Genomic DNA, 14539 nt, shown 5'->3' on the forward strand with positions numbered 1-14539 from the left:
GATTCCGATGCTTCACTTCAGGTTTACTGTATCCCTTGGACTTTCTTATTGACGACGAAACACAGAAATTGCATCGGAATTAAATAGAAAAGGCACAATGCGGACTTAAGTAAAGGAAGACTGACTCTTCCAACTGTCTATGTTTAGAACCATTCCGGTGACACTAGTTATAGTTTCCGATGCTTCACTTCAGGTTTACTGTAACAGTTGGACCTTCTTATTGCCGATGAATCACAGAAATTGCCTCTCAATTAAATACAAAAGGCACAATGACGACTTAAGTACAAGAAGACTAACTCTTCCAACTGTCTATGTTTTAACCATTACTGTGACACTAGTTATAGATTCCGATGCTTCACTTCAGGTTTACTGATTCCCTCTGGTCTTCTTATTGACGATGAAACACAGAAACAGCATTGGAATTAAATACAAAAGGCACAATGCTGACTTAAGTACAAGAAGACTGACTCTTCTTTCTGACTATGTTGTGAACATTTCCTGTGAGACCAATTTTAGATTCCGATGCTTCACTATATGTTTATTGTATCCCTTGGACCTTCTTATTGACGATGAAACACAGAAATTGCATCAGAATTAAATACAAAAGGCAACATGCCGACTTAAGTACAAGAAGACTAACTCTTCTTACTGTCTATGTTTTGAACCATTCCTGTGACACTAGTTATAGATTCCGATGCTTCACTTCAGGTTTACTGTATCCCTCTGACCTACTTATTTACGATGAAACACAGAAATTGCATCTGAACTAATTACAAAAGGCACAATGCCGACTTAAGTACAAGAAGACTGACTCTTCTTACTGTCTATGATTTGAACAATTCCTGTGACACTAGTTATAGATTCCGATTCTTCCGTTCAGGTTTACTGTAACCCTTGGACCTTTTTATCGACGATGAAACACAGAAATTGCATCGGAATTAAATACAAGAGGCACAATGCCGACTTAAGTACAAGAAGGCTGACTCTTCTTACTGTCAATGTTTTGAACCATTCCTGTAACACTAGTTGTAGATTCCGATGCTTCACTTTATGTTTACTGTATCCCTTGGACCATCTTATTGATGATGAAACACAGAAATTGCATCGGAATTAAATACAAAAGGCACAATGCTGAATTAAGTACAAGAAGACTGACTCTTCTTACTGACTATTTTGTGAACATTTCCTGGGAGACCAGTTTTAGATTCCGATGCTTCACTATATGTTTACTGTATCCCTTGGACCTTCTTGTTGACGATGAAACACAGAAATTGCATCGGAATTAAACACAAAATGCAAAATGCGGACTTAAGTAGAAGAAGACTGACTCTTCCTTCTGTCTATGTTTTAACCATTACTGTGACACTATTTATAGATTCCGATGCTTCACTTCAGGTTTACTGTATCCCTCTGCCCTTCTTATTGACGATGAAACACAGAAATTGCATAGGAATTAAATACAAAAGGCACAATGCCGACTCAAATACAAGATGACTGGCTCATCTTACTCTCTATGTTTTGAACCTTTCCTGTGAGACCGGTTTTAGATTCCGATGCTTCACTTCAGGTTTACTGTATCCCTTGGACTTTCTTATTGACGACGAAACACAGAAATTGCATCGGAATTAAATAGAAAAGGCACAATGCGGACTTAAGTAAAGGAAGACTGACTCTTCCAACTGTCTATGTTTAGAACCATTCCGGTGACACTAGTTATAGTTTCCGATGCTTCACTTCAGGTTTACTGTAACAGTTGGACCTTCTTATTGCCGATGAATCACAGAAATTGCCTCTCAATTAAATACAAAAGGCACAATGGCGACTTAAGTACAAGAAGACTGACTCTTCCTATTGTCTATGTTTTAACCATTCCTGTGACACTAGTTATAGATTCCGATGCTTCACTTCAGGTTTACTGATTCCCTCTGATTTTCTTATTGACGATGAAACACAGAAACAGCATCGGAATTGAAAACAAAAGGCACGATGCTTACTTAAGTACAAGAAGACTGACTCTCCTTTCTGACTATTTTGTGAACAATTCCTGTGAGACCAGTTTTAGATTCCGATGCTTCACTATATGTTTATTGTATCCCTTGGACCTTCTTATTGACGATGAAACACAGAAATTGCATCGGAATTAAATACAAAAGGCACAATGCCGACATAAGTACAAGAAGACTGACTCTTCTTACCGTCTATGTTTAGAACCATTCCTGTGACACTAGTTATAAATTCCGATGCTTCGCTTCAGGTTTACTGTATCCCTCCGACCTTCGTATATACGATGAAACACAGAAATTGCATCTGAATTAAATACAAAAGGCACAATGCCGACTTAAGTACAAGAAGACTGACTCTTCTTACTGTCTATGTTTTGAACAATTCCTGTGACACTAGTTATAGATTCCGATGCCTCCCTTCAGGTTTACTGATTCCCTCTGATTTTCTTATTGACGATGAAACACAGAAACAACATCGGAATTAAATACAAACGGCACAATGCTGACTTAAGTACAAGAAGACTGACTCTTCTTTCTGACTATTTTGTGAACATTTCCTGTGAGAGCAGTTTTAGATTCCGATGCTTCACTATATGTTTATTGTATCCCTTGGACCTTCTAATTGACGATGAAACACAGAAATTTCATCGGAATTAAATACAAAAGGCACAATGCCGACTTAAGTACAAGAAGACTGACTCTTCTTACTTGCTATGTTTAGAACCATTCTTGTGACACTAGTTATAGATTCCGATGCTTCACTTCAGGTTTACTGTATCCCTCTCACCTTCTTATTTACGATGAAACACAGAAATTGCATCTGAATTAAATACAAAAGGCACAATGCCGACATAAGTACAAGAAGACCGACTCTTCCCACTGTCTATGTCTTGTACCATTCCTGTGACACTAGTTATAGATTCCGATGCTTCACTTCAGGTTTACTGTATCCCTTGGACCTTCTTATTGACGACGAAATACTGAATTTGCATCGGAATTAAATAGAAAAGTCACAATGGCAACTTAAGTACAAGAAGACTGCTTCTTCCTAATGTCTCTGTTTTGAACCATTCCTGTGACACTGGTTATTGATTCCGATGCTTCACTTCAGGTTTACTGAATCCCTCTGACCTTCTTATTGACGGTGAAACTCAGAAATTGCATCGGAATTAAATACAAAAGGGACAATGCCGACTTAAGTACAAGAAGACTGACTCTTCTTACTGTCTATGTTTAGAACCATTCCTGTGACACTAGTTATAGATTCCGATGCTTCACTTCAGGTTTTCTGTATCCCTCTGCCCTTCTTATTTACGATGAAACACAGAAATTGCATCGGAATTAAATACAAAAGGCAAAATGAAGACTTAAGTACAAGAAGACTGACTCTTCTTACTGTCAATGATTTGAACCATTCCGGTGACACTACTTATGGTTTCCGATGCTTCACTTCAGGGTTACTGTATCAGTTGGACCTTCTTATTGACGATAAATCACAGAAATTGCCTCTGAATTAAATACAAAAGGCACAATGCCGACTTAAGTACAAGAAGACTTACTCTTCTTACTGTCTATGTTTTGAACCATTCCTGTGACACTAGTTATAGATTCCGATGCTTCACTTCAGGTTTACTGTATCCCTCTCACCTTCTTATTGACGATGAAACACAGAAATTGCATCGGAATTAAATACAAAAAGCACAATGCCGACATAAGTACAAGAAGACTGACTGTTCCTATTGTCTATATTTTGAACCATTCCTGTGACACTAGTTGTAGATTCCGAAGCTTCACTTCAGGTTTACTGTATCCCTCTGCCCTTCTTATTGACGATGAAACACAGAAATTGCATCGAAATTAAATAGAAAAGGCACAATGCCGACTTAAGTACAAGTAGACTGACTGTTCCTATTGTCTATATTTTGAACCATTCGTGTGACACTACTTATTGATTCCGATACTTCATTTTAGGTTTACTGTATCCCTTGGACCTTCTTATTGACGGCGAAACACAGAAATTGCATCGGAATTAAGTAGAAAAGGCACAATGCCGACTTAAGTACAAGTAGACTGACTCTTCCTACTGTCTATGTTTAAACCATTCCTGTGACACTAGTTATAGATTCCGATGCTTCACTTCAGGTTTACTGATTCCCTCTGATCGTCTTATTGACGATGAAACACAGAAACAGCATCGGAATTAAATACAAAAGGCACAATGCTGACTTAAGTACAAGAAGACTGACTCTTCTTTCTGACTATATTGTGAACATTTCCTGTGAGACCAGTTTTAGATTCCGATGATTCACTATATGTTTATTGTATCCCTTGGACCTTCTTATTGACGATGAAACACTGAAATTGCATCACAATTAAATACAAAAGGCACAATGCCGACTTTAGTACAAGAAGACTGACTCTTCTTACTGACTATGTTTAGAACCATTCCTGTGACACTAGTTATAGATTCCGATGCTTCACTTTAGGTTTACTGTATCCCTCTGACCTTCTTATTTACGATGAAACACAGAAATTGCATCTGAATTAAATACAAAAGGCACAATGCCGACTTAAGTACAAGAAGACTGACTCTTCTTACTGTCTATGTTTTGAACCATTCCTGTGACACTAGTTATAGATTCCGATACTTCATTTTAGGTTTACTGTATCCCTTGGACGTTCTTATTGACGACGAAACACAGAAATTGCAACGGAATTAAATAGAAAAGGCACAATAACGACTCAAGTACAAGAAGACTGACTCTTCCTACTGTCTATGTTTTAACCATTACTGTGACACTAGTTATAGATACCGATGCTTCACTTCAGGTTTACTGATTCCCTCTGGTCTTCTTATTGACGATGAAACACAGAAACAGCATTGGAATTAAATACAAAAGGCACAATGCTGACTTAAGTACAAGAAGACTGACTCTTCTTTCTGACTATTTTGTGAACATTTCCTGTGAGACCAGTTTTAGATTCCGATGCTTCACTATATGTTTATTGTATCCCTTAGACCTTCTTATTGACGATGAACACAGAAATTGCATCAGAACTAAATACAAAAGGCAACATGCCGACTTAAGTACACTGGACTAACTCTTCTTACTGTCTGTGTTTTGAACCATTCCTGTGACACTAGTTATAGATTCCGATGCTTCACTTCAGGTTTACTGTACCCCTCTGACCTACTTATTTACGATGAAACACAGCAATTGCATCTGCACTAAATACAAAAGGCACAATGAAGACTTAAGTACAAGAAGACTGACTCTTCTTACTGTCTATGCTTTGAACAATTCCTGTGACACTAGTTATAGATTCCGATGCTTCCCTTCAGGTTTACTGTATCCCTTGGACCTTTTTATCGACGATGAAACACAGAAATTGCATCGGAATTAAATACAAGAGGCACAATGCCGACTTATGTACAAGAAGACCGACTCTTCTTACTGTCAATGTTTTGAACCATTCCTGTAACACTAGTTGTAGATTCCGATGCTTCACTTCATGTTTACTGTATCCCTTGGACCTTCTTATTGATGATGAAACACAGAAATTGCATCGGAATTAAATACAAGAGGCACAATGCCGACTTAAGTACAATAAGACTGACTCTTCTTACTGTCTATGTTTTGAACCACTCCTGTGACACTAGTTATAGATTCCGATACATCATTTTGGGTTTACTGTATCCCTTGTACCTTCTTATTGACGACGAAACATAGAAATTGCATCGGAATTAAATACAAAAGGCACAATGCCGACATAAGTACAAGAAGACTGACTCTTCTTACCGTCTATGTTTTGAACAATTCCTGTGACACTAGTTATAGATTCCGATGCCTCCCTTCAGGTTTACTGATTCCCTCTGATTTTCTTATTGACGATGAAACACAGAAACAGCATCGGAATTAAATACAAAAGGCACAATGCTGACTTAAGTACAAGAAGACTGACTCTTCTTACTTGCTATGTTTAGAACCATTCCTGTGACACTAGTTATAGATTCCGATTCTTCACTTCAGGTTTCCTGTATCCCTCCGACCTTCTTATTTACGATGAAACACAGAAATTGCATCTGAATTAAATACAATAGGCACAATGCCGACTTAAGTACAAGAAGACCGACTCTTCCCACTGTCTATGTTTTGTACCATTCCTGTGACACTAGTTATAGATTCCGATGCTTCTCTTCAGGTTTACTGTATCCCTTGGACCTTCTTATTGCCGACGAAATACTGAATTTGCATCGGAATTAAATAGAAAAGGCACAATGGCGACTTAAGTACAAGACGACTTACTCTTCTTACTGTCTATGTTTTGAACAATTCCTGTGACACTAGTTATAGATTCCGATGCTTCACTTCAGGTTTACTGTATCCCATGGACCTTCTTATCGATGATGAAACACAGAAATTGCAGCGGAATTAAATACAGGAGGCACAATGCCGACTTAAGTTCAAGAAGACTGACTCTTCTTACTGTCTATGTTTTGAACCATTCCTGTGACACTAGTTATAGATTCCGATGCTTCATTTCAGGTTTACTGTATCCCTCTCACCTTCTTATTGACGATGAAACACAGAAATTGCATCGGAATTAAATACAAAAGGCACAATGCCGACATAAGTACAAGAAGACTGACTGTTCCTATTGTCTATATTTTGAACAATTCCTGTGACACTAGTTATAGATTCCGATGCTTCACTTCAGGTTTACTGTATCCCTCAGCCCTTCTTATTGACGATGAAACACAGAAATTGCATCGGAATTAAATAGAAAAGGCACAATGCCGACTTATGTACAAGAAGACTGACTCTTCATACTGTCTATGTTTTAAACCATTCCTGTGACACTAGTTATAGATTCCGATGCTTCACTTCAGGTTTACTGTATCCCTAGACCTCCTTATTGACGACGAAATACTGAATTTGCATCGGAATTAAATAGAAAAGGCACAATGGCGACTTAAGTACAAGAAGACTGACTCTTCCTAATGTCTCTGTTTTGAACCATTCCTGTGACACTAGTTATAGATTCCGATGCTTCACTTCAGGTTTGCTGAATCCCTCTGACCTTCTTATTGACGCTGAAACACAGAAATTGCATCGGAATTAAATACAAAAGGTACAATGCCGACTTATGTACAAGAAGACTGACTCTTCTTACTGTCTATGATTTGAACCATTCCGGTGACACTAGTTATAGTTTCCGATGCTTCACTTCAGGTTTACTGTATCAGTTGGACCTTCTTATTGACGATGAATCACAGAAATTGCCTCTGAATTAACTACAAAAGGCACATTGCCGACTTAAGTACAAGAAGACTTACTCTTCTTACTGTCTATGTTTTGAACAATTCCTGTGACACTAGTTATAGATTCCGATGCTTCACTTCAGGTTTACTGTATCCCTTGGACCTTCTTATCGATGATCAAACACAGAAATTGTAACGGAATTAAATACAAGAGGCACAATGCCGACTTAAGTACAAGAACACTGACTCTTCTTACTGTCTATGTTTTGAACCATTCCTGTGACACTAGTTATAGATTCCGATACTTCATTTTAGGTTTACTGTATCCCTTGGACCTTCTTATTGACGGCGAAACACAGAACTTGCATCGGAATTAAATACAAAAGGCACAATGCCGACTTAAGTACAAGAGGACTTACTCTTCTTACTGTCTATGTTTTGAACAATTCCTGTGACACTAGTTATAGATTCCGATGCTTCACTCCGGGTTTACTGTATCCCTTGGACCTTCTTATCGATGATCAAACACAGAAATTGTAACGGAATTAAATACAAGAGGCACAATGCCGACTTAAGTACAAGAAGGCTGACTCTTCTTACTGTCTATGTTTTGAACCATTCCTGTGACACTAGTTATAGATTCCGATACTTCATTTTAGGTTTACTGTATCCCTTGGACCTTCTTATTGACGGCGAAACACAGAACTTGCATCGGAATTAAATACAAAAGGCACAGTGCTGACGTAAGTACAAGAAGACTGACTCTTCTTTCAGACTATTTTGTGAACATTTCCTGTGAGACCAGTTTTAGATTCCGACGATTCACTATATGTTTATTGTATCCCTTGGACCTTCTTATTGACGATGAAACACTGAAATTGCATCAGATTTAAATACAAAAGGCAGAATGCCGACTTAAGTACAAGAAGACTGACTCTTCTTACTGTCTATGTTTAGAACCATTCCTGTGACACTAGTTATAGATTCCGATGCTTCACTTCAGGTTTACTGTATCCCTCTGACGTTCTTATTTACGATGAAACACAGAAATTGCATCTGAATTAAATACAAAAGGCACAATGCCGACTTAAGTACAAGAAGACTGACGCTTCTTACTGTCTATGTTTTGAACCATTCCTGTGACACTAGTTATAGATTCCGATATTTCATTTTAGGTTTACTGTATCCCTTGGACCTTCTTATTGACGACGAAACACAGAAATTGCATCGGAATTAAATAGAAAAGGCACAATGACGACTTAAGTACAAGGAGACTGACTCTTCTTACTTTCTATGTTTAGAACCATTCCTGTGACACTAGTTATAGATTCCGATGCTTCACTTCAGGTTTTCTGTATCCCTCTGACCTTCTTATTTACGATGAAACACAGAAATTACATCTGAACTAATTACAAAAGGCACAATGCCGACTTAAGTACAAGAAGACTGACTCTTCTTACTGTCTATGTTTTGAACAATTCCTGTGACACTAGTTATAGATTCCGATGCTTCCCTTCAGGTTTACTGTAACCCTTGGACCTTTTTATCGACGATGAAACACAGAAATTGCATCGGAATTAAATACAAGAGGCACAATGCCGACTTAAGTACAAGAAGGCTGACTCTTCTTACTGTCAATGTTTTGAACCATTCCTGTAACACTAGTTGTAGATTCCGATGCTTCACTTTATGTTTACTGTATCCCTTCGACCTTCTTATTGATGATGAAACACAGAAATTGCATCGGAATTAAATACAAAAGGCACAATGCCGAATTAAGTACAAGAAGACTGACTCTTCTTACTGACTATTTTGTGAACATTTCCTGGGAGACCAGTTTTAGATTCCGATGCTTCACTATATGTTTAGTGTATCCCTTGGACCTTCTTGTTGACGATGAAACACAGAAAATGCATCGGAATTAAACACAAAAGGCAAAATGCGGACTTAAGTACAAGATGACTGACTCTTCCTTCTGTCTATGTTTTAACCATTACTGTGACACTATTTATAGATTCCGATGCTTCACTTCAGGTTTACTGTATCCCTCTGCCCTTCTTATTGACGATGAAACACAGAAATTGCATAGGAATTAAATACAAAAGGCGCAATGCCGACTCAAATACAAGATGACTGGCTCATCTTACTCTCTATGTTTTGAACCTTTCGTGTGGGACCGGTTTTAGATTCCGATGCTTCACATCAGGTTTACTGTATCCCTTGGACTTTCTTATTGACGACGAAACACAGAAATTGCATCGGAATTAAATAGAAAAGGCACAATGCCGACATAAGTAAAGGAAGACTGACTCTTCCAACTGTCTATATTTAGAACCATTCCGGTGGCACTAGTTATAGTTTCCGATGCTTCACTTCAGGTTTACTGTATCAGTTGGACCTTCTTATTGACGATGAAACACAGAAATTGCCTCTGAATGAAATACAAAAGGCACAATGGCGACTTAAGTACAAGAAGACTTACTCTTCTTACTGTCTATGTTTTGAACAATTCCTGTGACACTAATTATAGATTCCGATGCTTCACTTCAGGTTTACTGTATCCCTTGGACCTTCTTATTGACGATGAATCACAGAAGATGCAACGGAATTAAATACAAGAGGCACAATGCCGACTTAAGTACAAGAAGACTGACTCTTCTTACTGTCTGTGTTTTGAACCATTCCTGTGACTTTAGTTATAGATTCCGATACTTCATCTTAGCTTTACTGTATCCCTTGTACCTTCTTATTGACGACGAAACATAGAAATTGCATCGGAATTAAATAGAAAAGGCACAATGCCGACTTAAGTACAAGAAGACTGACTCTTCCTATTGTCTATGTTTTAACCATTCCTTTGACACTAGTTATAGATTCCGATGCTTCACTTCAGGTTTACGGATTCCCTCTGATCTTCTTATTCACGATGAAACACAGAAACCGCATCGGAATTAAAAACAAAAGGCACAATGCTGACTTAAGTACATGAAGACTGACTCTTCTTTCTGACTATTTTGTGAACATTTCCTGTGAGACCAGTTTTAGATTCCGATGCCTCACTATATGCTTATCGTATCCCTTAGACCTTCTTATTGACGATGAAACACAGAAGTTGCATCGGAATTAAATACAAAAGGCACCATGCCGACTTAAGTACAAGAAGACTGACTCTTCTTACTGTCTATGTTTAGAACTATTCCTGTGACACTAGTTATAGATTCCGATGCTTCACTTCAGGTTTACTGTATCCCTTGGACCTTTTTATCGACGATGAAACACAGAAATTGCATCGCAATCAAATACAAAAGGCACAATGCCGACTTAAGTACAAGAAGACTGATTCTTCTTACTGTCTATGTTTTGAACAATTCCTGTGACACTAGTTATAGATTCCGATGCCTCCCTTCAGGTTTACTGATTCCCTCTGATTTTCTTATTGACGATGAAACACAGAAACAGCATCGGAATTAAATACAAAAGGCACAATGCTGACTTAAGTACAAGAAGACTGACTCTTCTTTCTGACGATTTTGTGAACATTTCCTGTGAGACCAGTTTTAGATCCGATGCTTCACTATATGTTTATTGTATCCCTTGGACCTTCTTATTGATGATGAAACACAGAAAGTGCATCGGAATTAAATGAAAAATGCACAATGCCGACTTAAGTACAAGAAGACTGACTCTTCTTACTTTCTATGTTTAGAACCATTCCTGTGACACTAGTTATAGATTCCGATGCTTCACTTCAGGTTTTCTGTATCCCTCTGACCTTCTTATTTACGATGAAACACATAAATTGCATCTGAATTAAATACAAAACGCACAATGCCGCCTTAAGTACAAGAAGACCGACTCTTCCCACTGTCTATGTTTAGAACCATTCCTGTGCACTAGTTATAGATTCCGATGCTTCACTTCAGGTTTACTGTATCCCTCTGACCTTCTTATTTACGATGAAACACAGAAATTGCATCGGAATTAAATCCAAAAGGCACAATGCCGACGCAAGTACAAGAAGACTGACTCTTCTTACTTTCTATGTTTTGAACCATTCCTGTGACACTGGTTATAGATTCCGATGCTTCACTTCAGGTTTACTGAATCCCTCTGAGCTTCTTATTGACGCTGAAAGACAGAAATTGCATCGTAATTAAATACGAAAGGGACAATGCCGACTTAAGTACAAGAAGACTGACTCTTCTTACTCTATATGTTTTGAACCATTCCTGTGACACTAGTTATGGATTCCGATGCTTAACTTCAGGTTTACTGTACCCTTTGGACCTTCTTATTGACGACGAAATACAGATATTGCATCGGGATTAAATACAGAAGGCACAATGCAGACTTAAGTACAAGAAGACTGACTCTTCTTACTGTCTATGTTTTGAACCATTCCTGTGACATTAATTATAGATTCCGATGGTTCACTTCAGGTTTACTGTATCCCTCTGCCCTTCTTATTGACGATGAAACACAGAAATTGCATCGAAATTAAATAGAAAAGGCACAATGCCGACTTATGTACAAGAAGACTGACTCTTCATACTGTCTATGTTTTAAACCATTCCTGTGACACTAGTTATAGATTCCGATGCTTCACTTCAGGTTTACTGTATCCCTTGGACCTCCTTATTGACGACGAAATACTGAATTTGCATCGGAATTAAATAGAAAAGGCACAATGGCGACTTAAGTACAAGAAGACTGACTCTTCCTAATGTCTCTGTTTTGAACCATTCCTGTGACACCAGTTATAGATTCCGATGCTTCACTTCAGGTTTGCTGAATCCCTCTGACCTTCTTATTGACGCTGAAACACAGAAATTGCATCGGAATTAAATACAAAATTTACAATGCCGACTTATGTACAAGAAGACTGACTCTTCTTACTGTCTATGATTTGAACCATTCCGGTGACACTAGTTATAGTTTCCGATGCTTCACTTCAGGTTTACTGTATCAGTTGGACCTTCTTATTGACGATGAATCACAGAAATTGCCTCTGAATTAACTACAAAAGGCACAATGCCGACTTAAGTACAAGAAGACTTACTCTTCTTACTGTCTATGGTTTGAACAATTCCTGTGACACTAGTTATAGATTCCGATGCTTCACTTCAGGTTTACTGTATCCCTTGGACCTTCTTATCGATGATCAAACACAGAAATTGTAACGGAATTAAATACAAGAGGCACAATGCCGACTTAAGTACAAGAACACTGACTCTTCTTACTGTCTATGTTTTGAACCATTCCTGTGACACTAGTTATAGATTCCGATACTTCATTTTAGGTTTACTGTATCCCTTGGACCTTCTTATTGACGGCGAAACACAGAACTTGCATCGGAATTAAATACAAAAGGCACAATGCCGACTTAAGTACAAGAGGACTTACTCTTCTCACTGTCTATGTTTTGAACAATTTCTGTGACACTAGTTATAGATTCCGATGCTTCACTTCAGGTTTACTGTATCCCTTGGACCTTCTTATCGAAGATCAAACACAGAAATTGTAACGGAATTAAATACAAGAGGCACAATGCCGACTTAAGTACAAGAAGACTGACTCTTCTTTCTGACTATTTTGTGAACATTTCCTGTGAGACCAGTTTTAGATTCCGACGATTCACTATATGTTTACTGTATCCCTTGGACCTTCTTATTGACGATGAAACACTGAAATTGCATCAGATTTAAATAGAAAAGGCACAATGCCGACTTAAGTACAAGAAGACTGACTCTTCTTACAGTCTATGTTTAGAACCATTCCTGTGACACTAGTTATAGATTCCGATGCTTCACTTCAGGTTTACTGTATCCCTCTGACGTTCTTATTTACGATGAAACACAGAAATTGCATCTGAATTAAATACAAAAGGCACAATGCCGACTTAAGTACAAGAAGACTGACGCTTCTTACTGTCTATGTTTTGAACCATTCGTGTGACACTAGTTATAGATTCCGATACTTCATTTTAGGTTTACTGTATCCCTTGGACCTTCTTATTGACGACGAAACACAGAAATTGCATCGGAATTAAATAGAAAAGGCACAATGACGACTTAAGTACAAGAAGACTGACTCTTCCTACTGTCTATGTTTTAACCATTCCTGTGACACTAGTTATAGATTCCGATGCTTCACTTCAGGTTTACTGATTCCCTCTGGTCTTCTTATTGACGATGAAACACAGAAACAGCATTGGAATTAAATACAAAAGGCACAATGCTGACTTAAGTACAAGAAGACTGACTCTTCTTTCTGACTATGTTGTGAACATTTCCTGTGAGACCAATTTTAGATTCCGATGCTTCACTATATGTTTATTGTATCCCTTGGACCTTCTTATTGACGATGAAACACAGAAATTGCATCAGAATTAAATACAAAAGGCAACATGCCGACTTAAGTACAAGAAGCCTAACTCTTCTTACTGCCTATGTTTTGAACCATTCCTGTGACACTAGTTATAGATTCCGATGCTTCACTTCAGGTTTACTGTATCCCTCTAACCTACTTATTTACGATGAAACACAGAAATTGCATCTGAACTAATTACAAAAGGCACAATGCCGACTTAAGTACAAGAAGACTGACTCTTCTTACTGTCTATGTTTTGAACAATTCCTGTGACACTAGTTATAGATTCCGATGCTTCCCTTCAGGTTTACTGTAACCCTTGGACCTTTTTATCGACGATGAAACACAGAAATTGCATCGGAATTAAATACAAGAGGCACAATGCCGACTTAAGTACAAGAAGGCTGACTCTTCTTACTGTCAATGTTTTGAACCATTTCTGTAACACTAGTTGTAGATTCCGATGCTTCACTTTATGTTTACTGTATCCCTTGGACCTTCTTATTGATGACGAAACACAGAAATTGCATCGGAATTAAATACAAAAGGCACAATGCCGAATTAAGTACAAGAAGACTGACTCTTCCTTCTGTCTATGTTTTAACCATTACTGTGACACTATTTATAGATTCCGATGCTTCACTTCAGGTTTACTGTATCCCTCTGCCCTTCTTATTGACGATGAAACACAGAAATTGCATAGGAATTAAATACAAAAGGCGCAATGCCGACTCAAATACAAGATGACTGGCTCATCTTACTCTCTATGTTTTGAACCTTTCCTGTGACACCGGTTTTAGATTCCGATGCTTCACTTCAGGTTTACTGTATCCCTTGGACTTTCTTATTGACGACGAAACACAGGAATTGCATCGGAATTAAATAGAAAAGGCACAATGCCGAC

Source organism: Schistocerca americana, chromosome 7, assembly GCF_021461395.2.
Source record: "Schistocerca americana isolate TAMUIC-IGC-003095 chromosome 7, iqSchAmer2.1, whole genome shotgun sequence".
Taxonomy (NCBI): domain Eukaryota; kingdom Metazoa; phylum Arthropoda; class Insecta; order Orthoptera; family Acrididae; genus Schistocerca; species Schistocerca americana.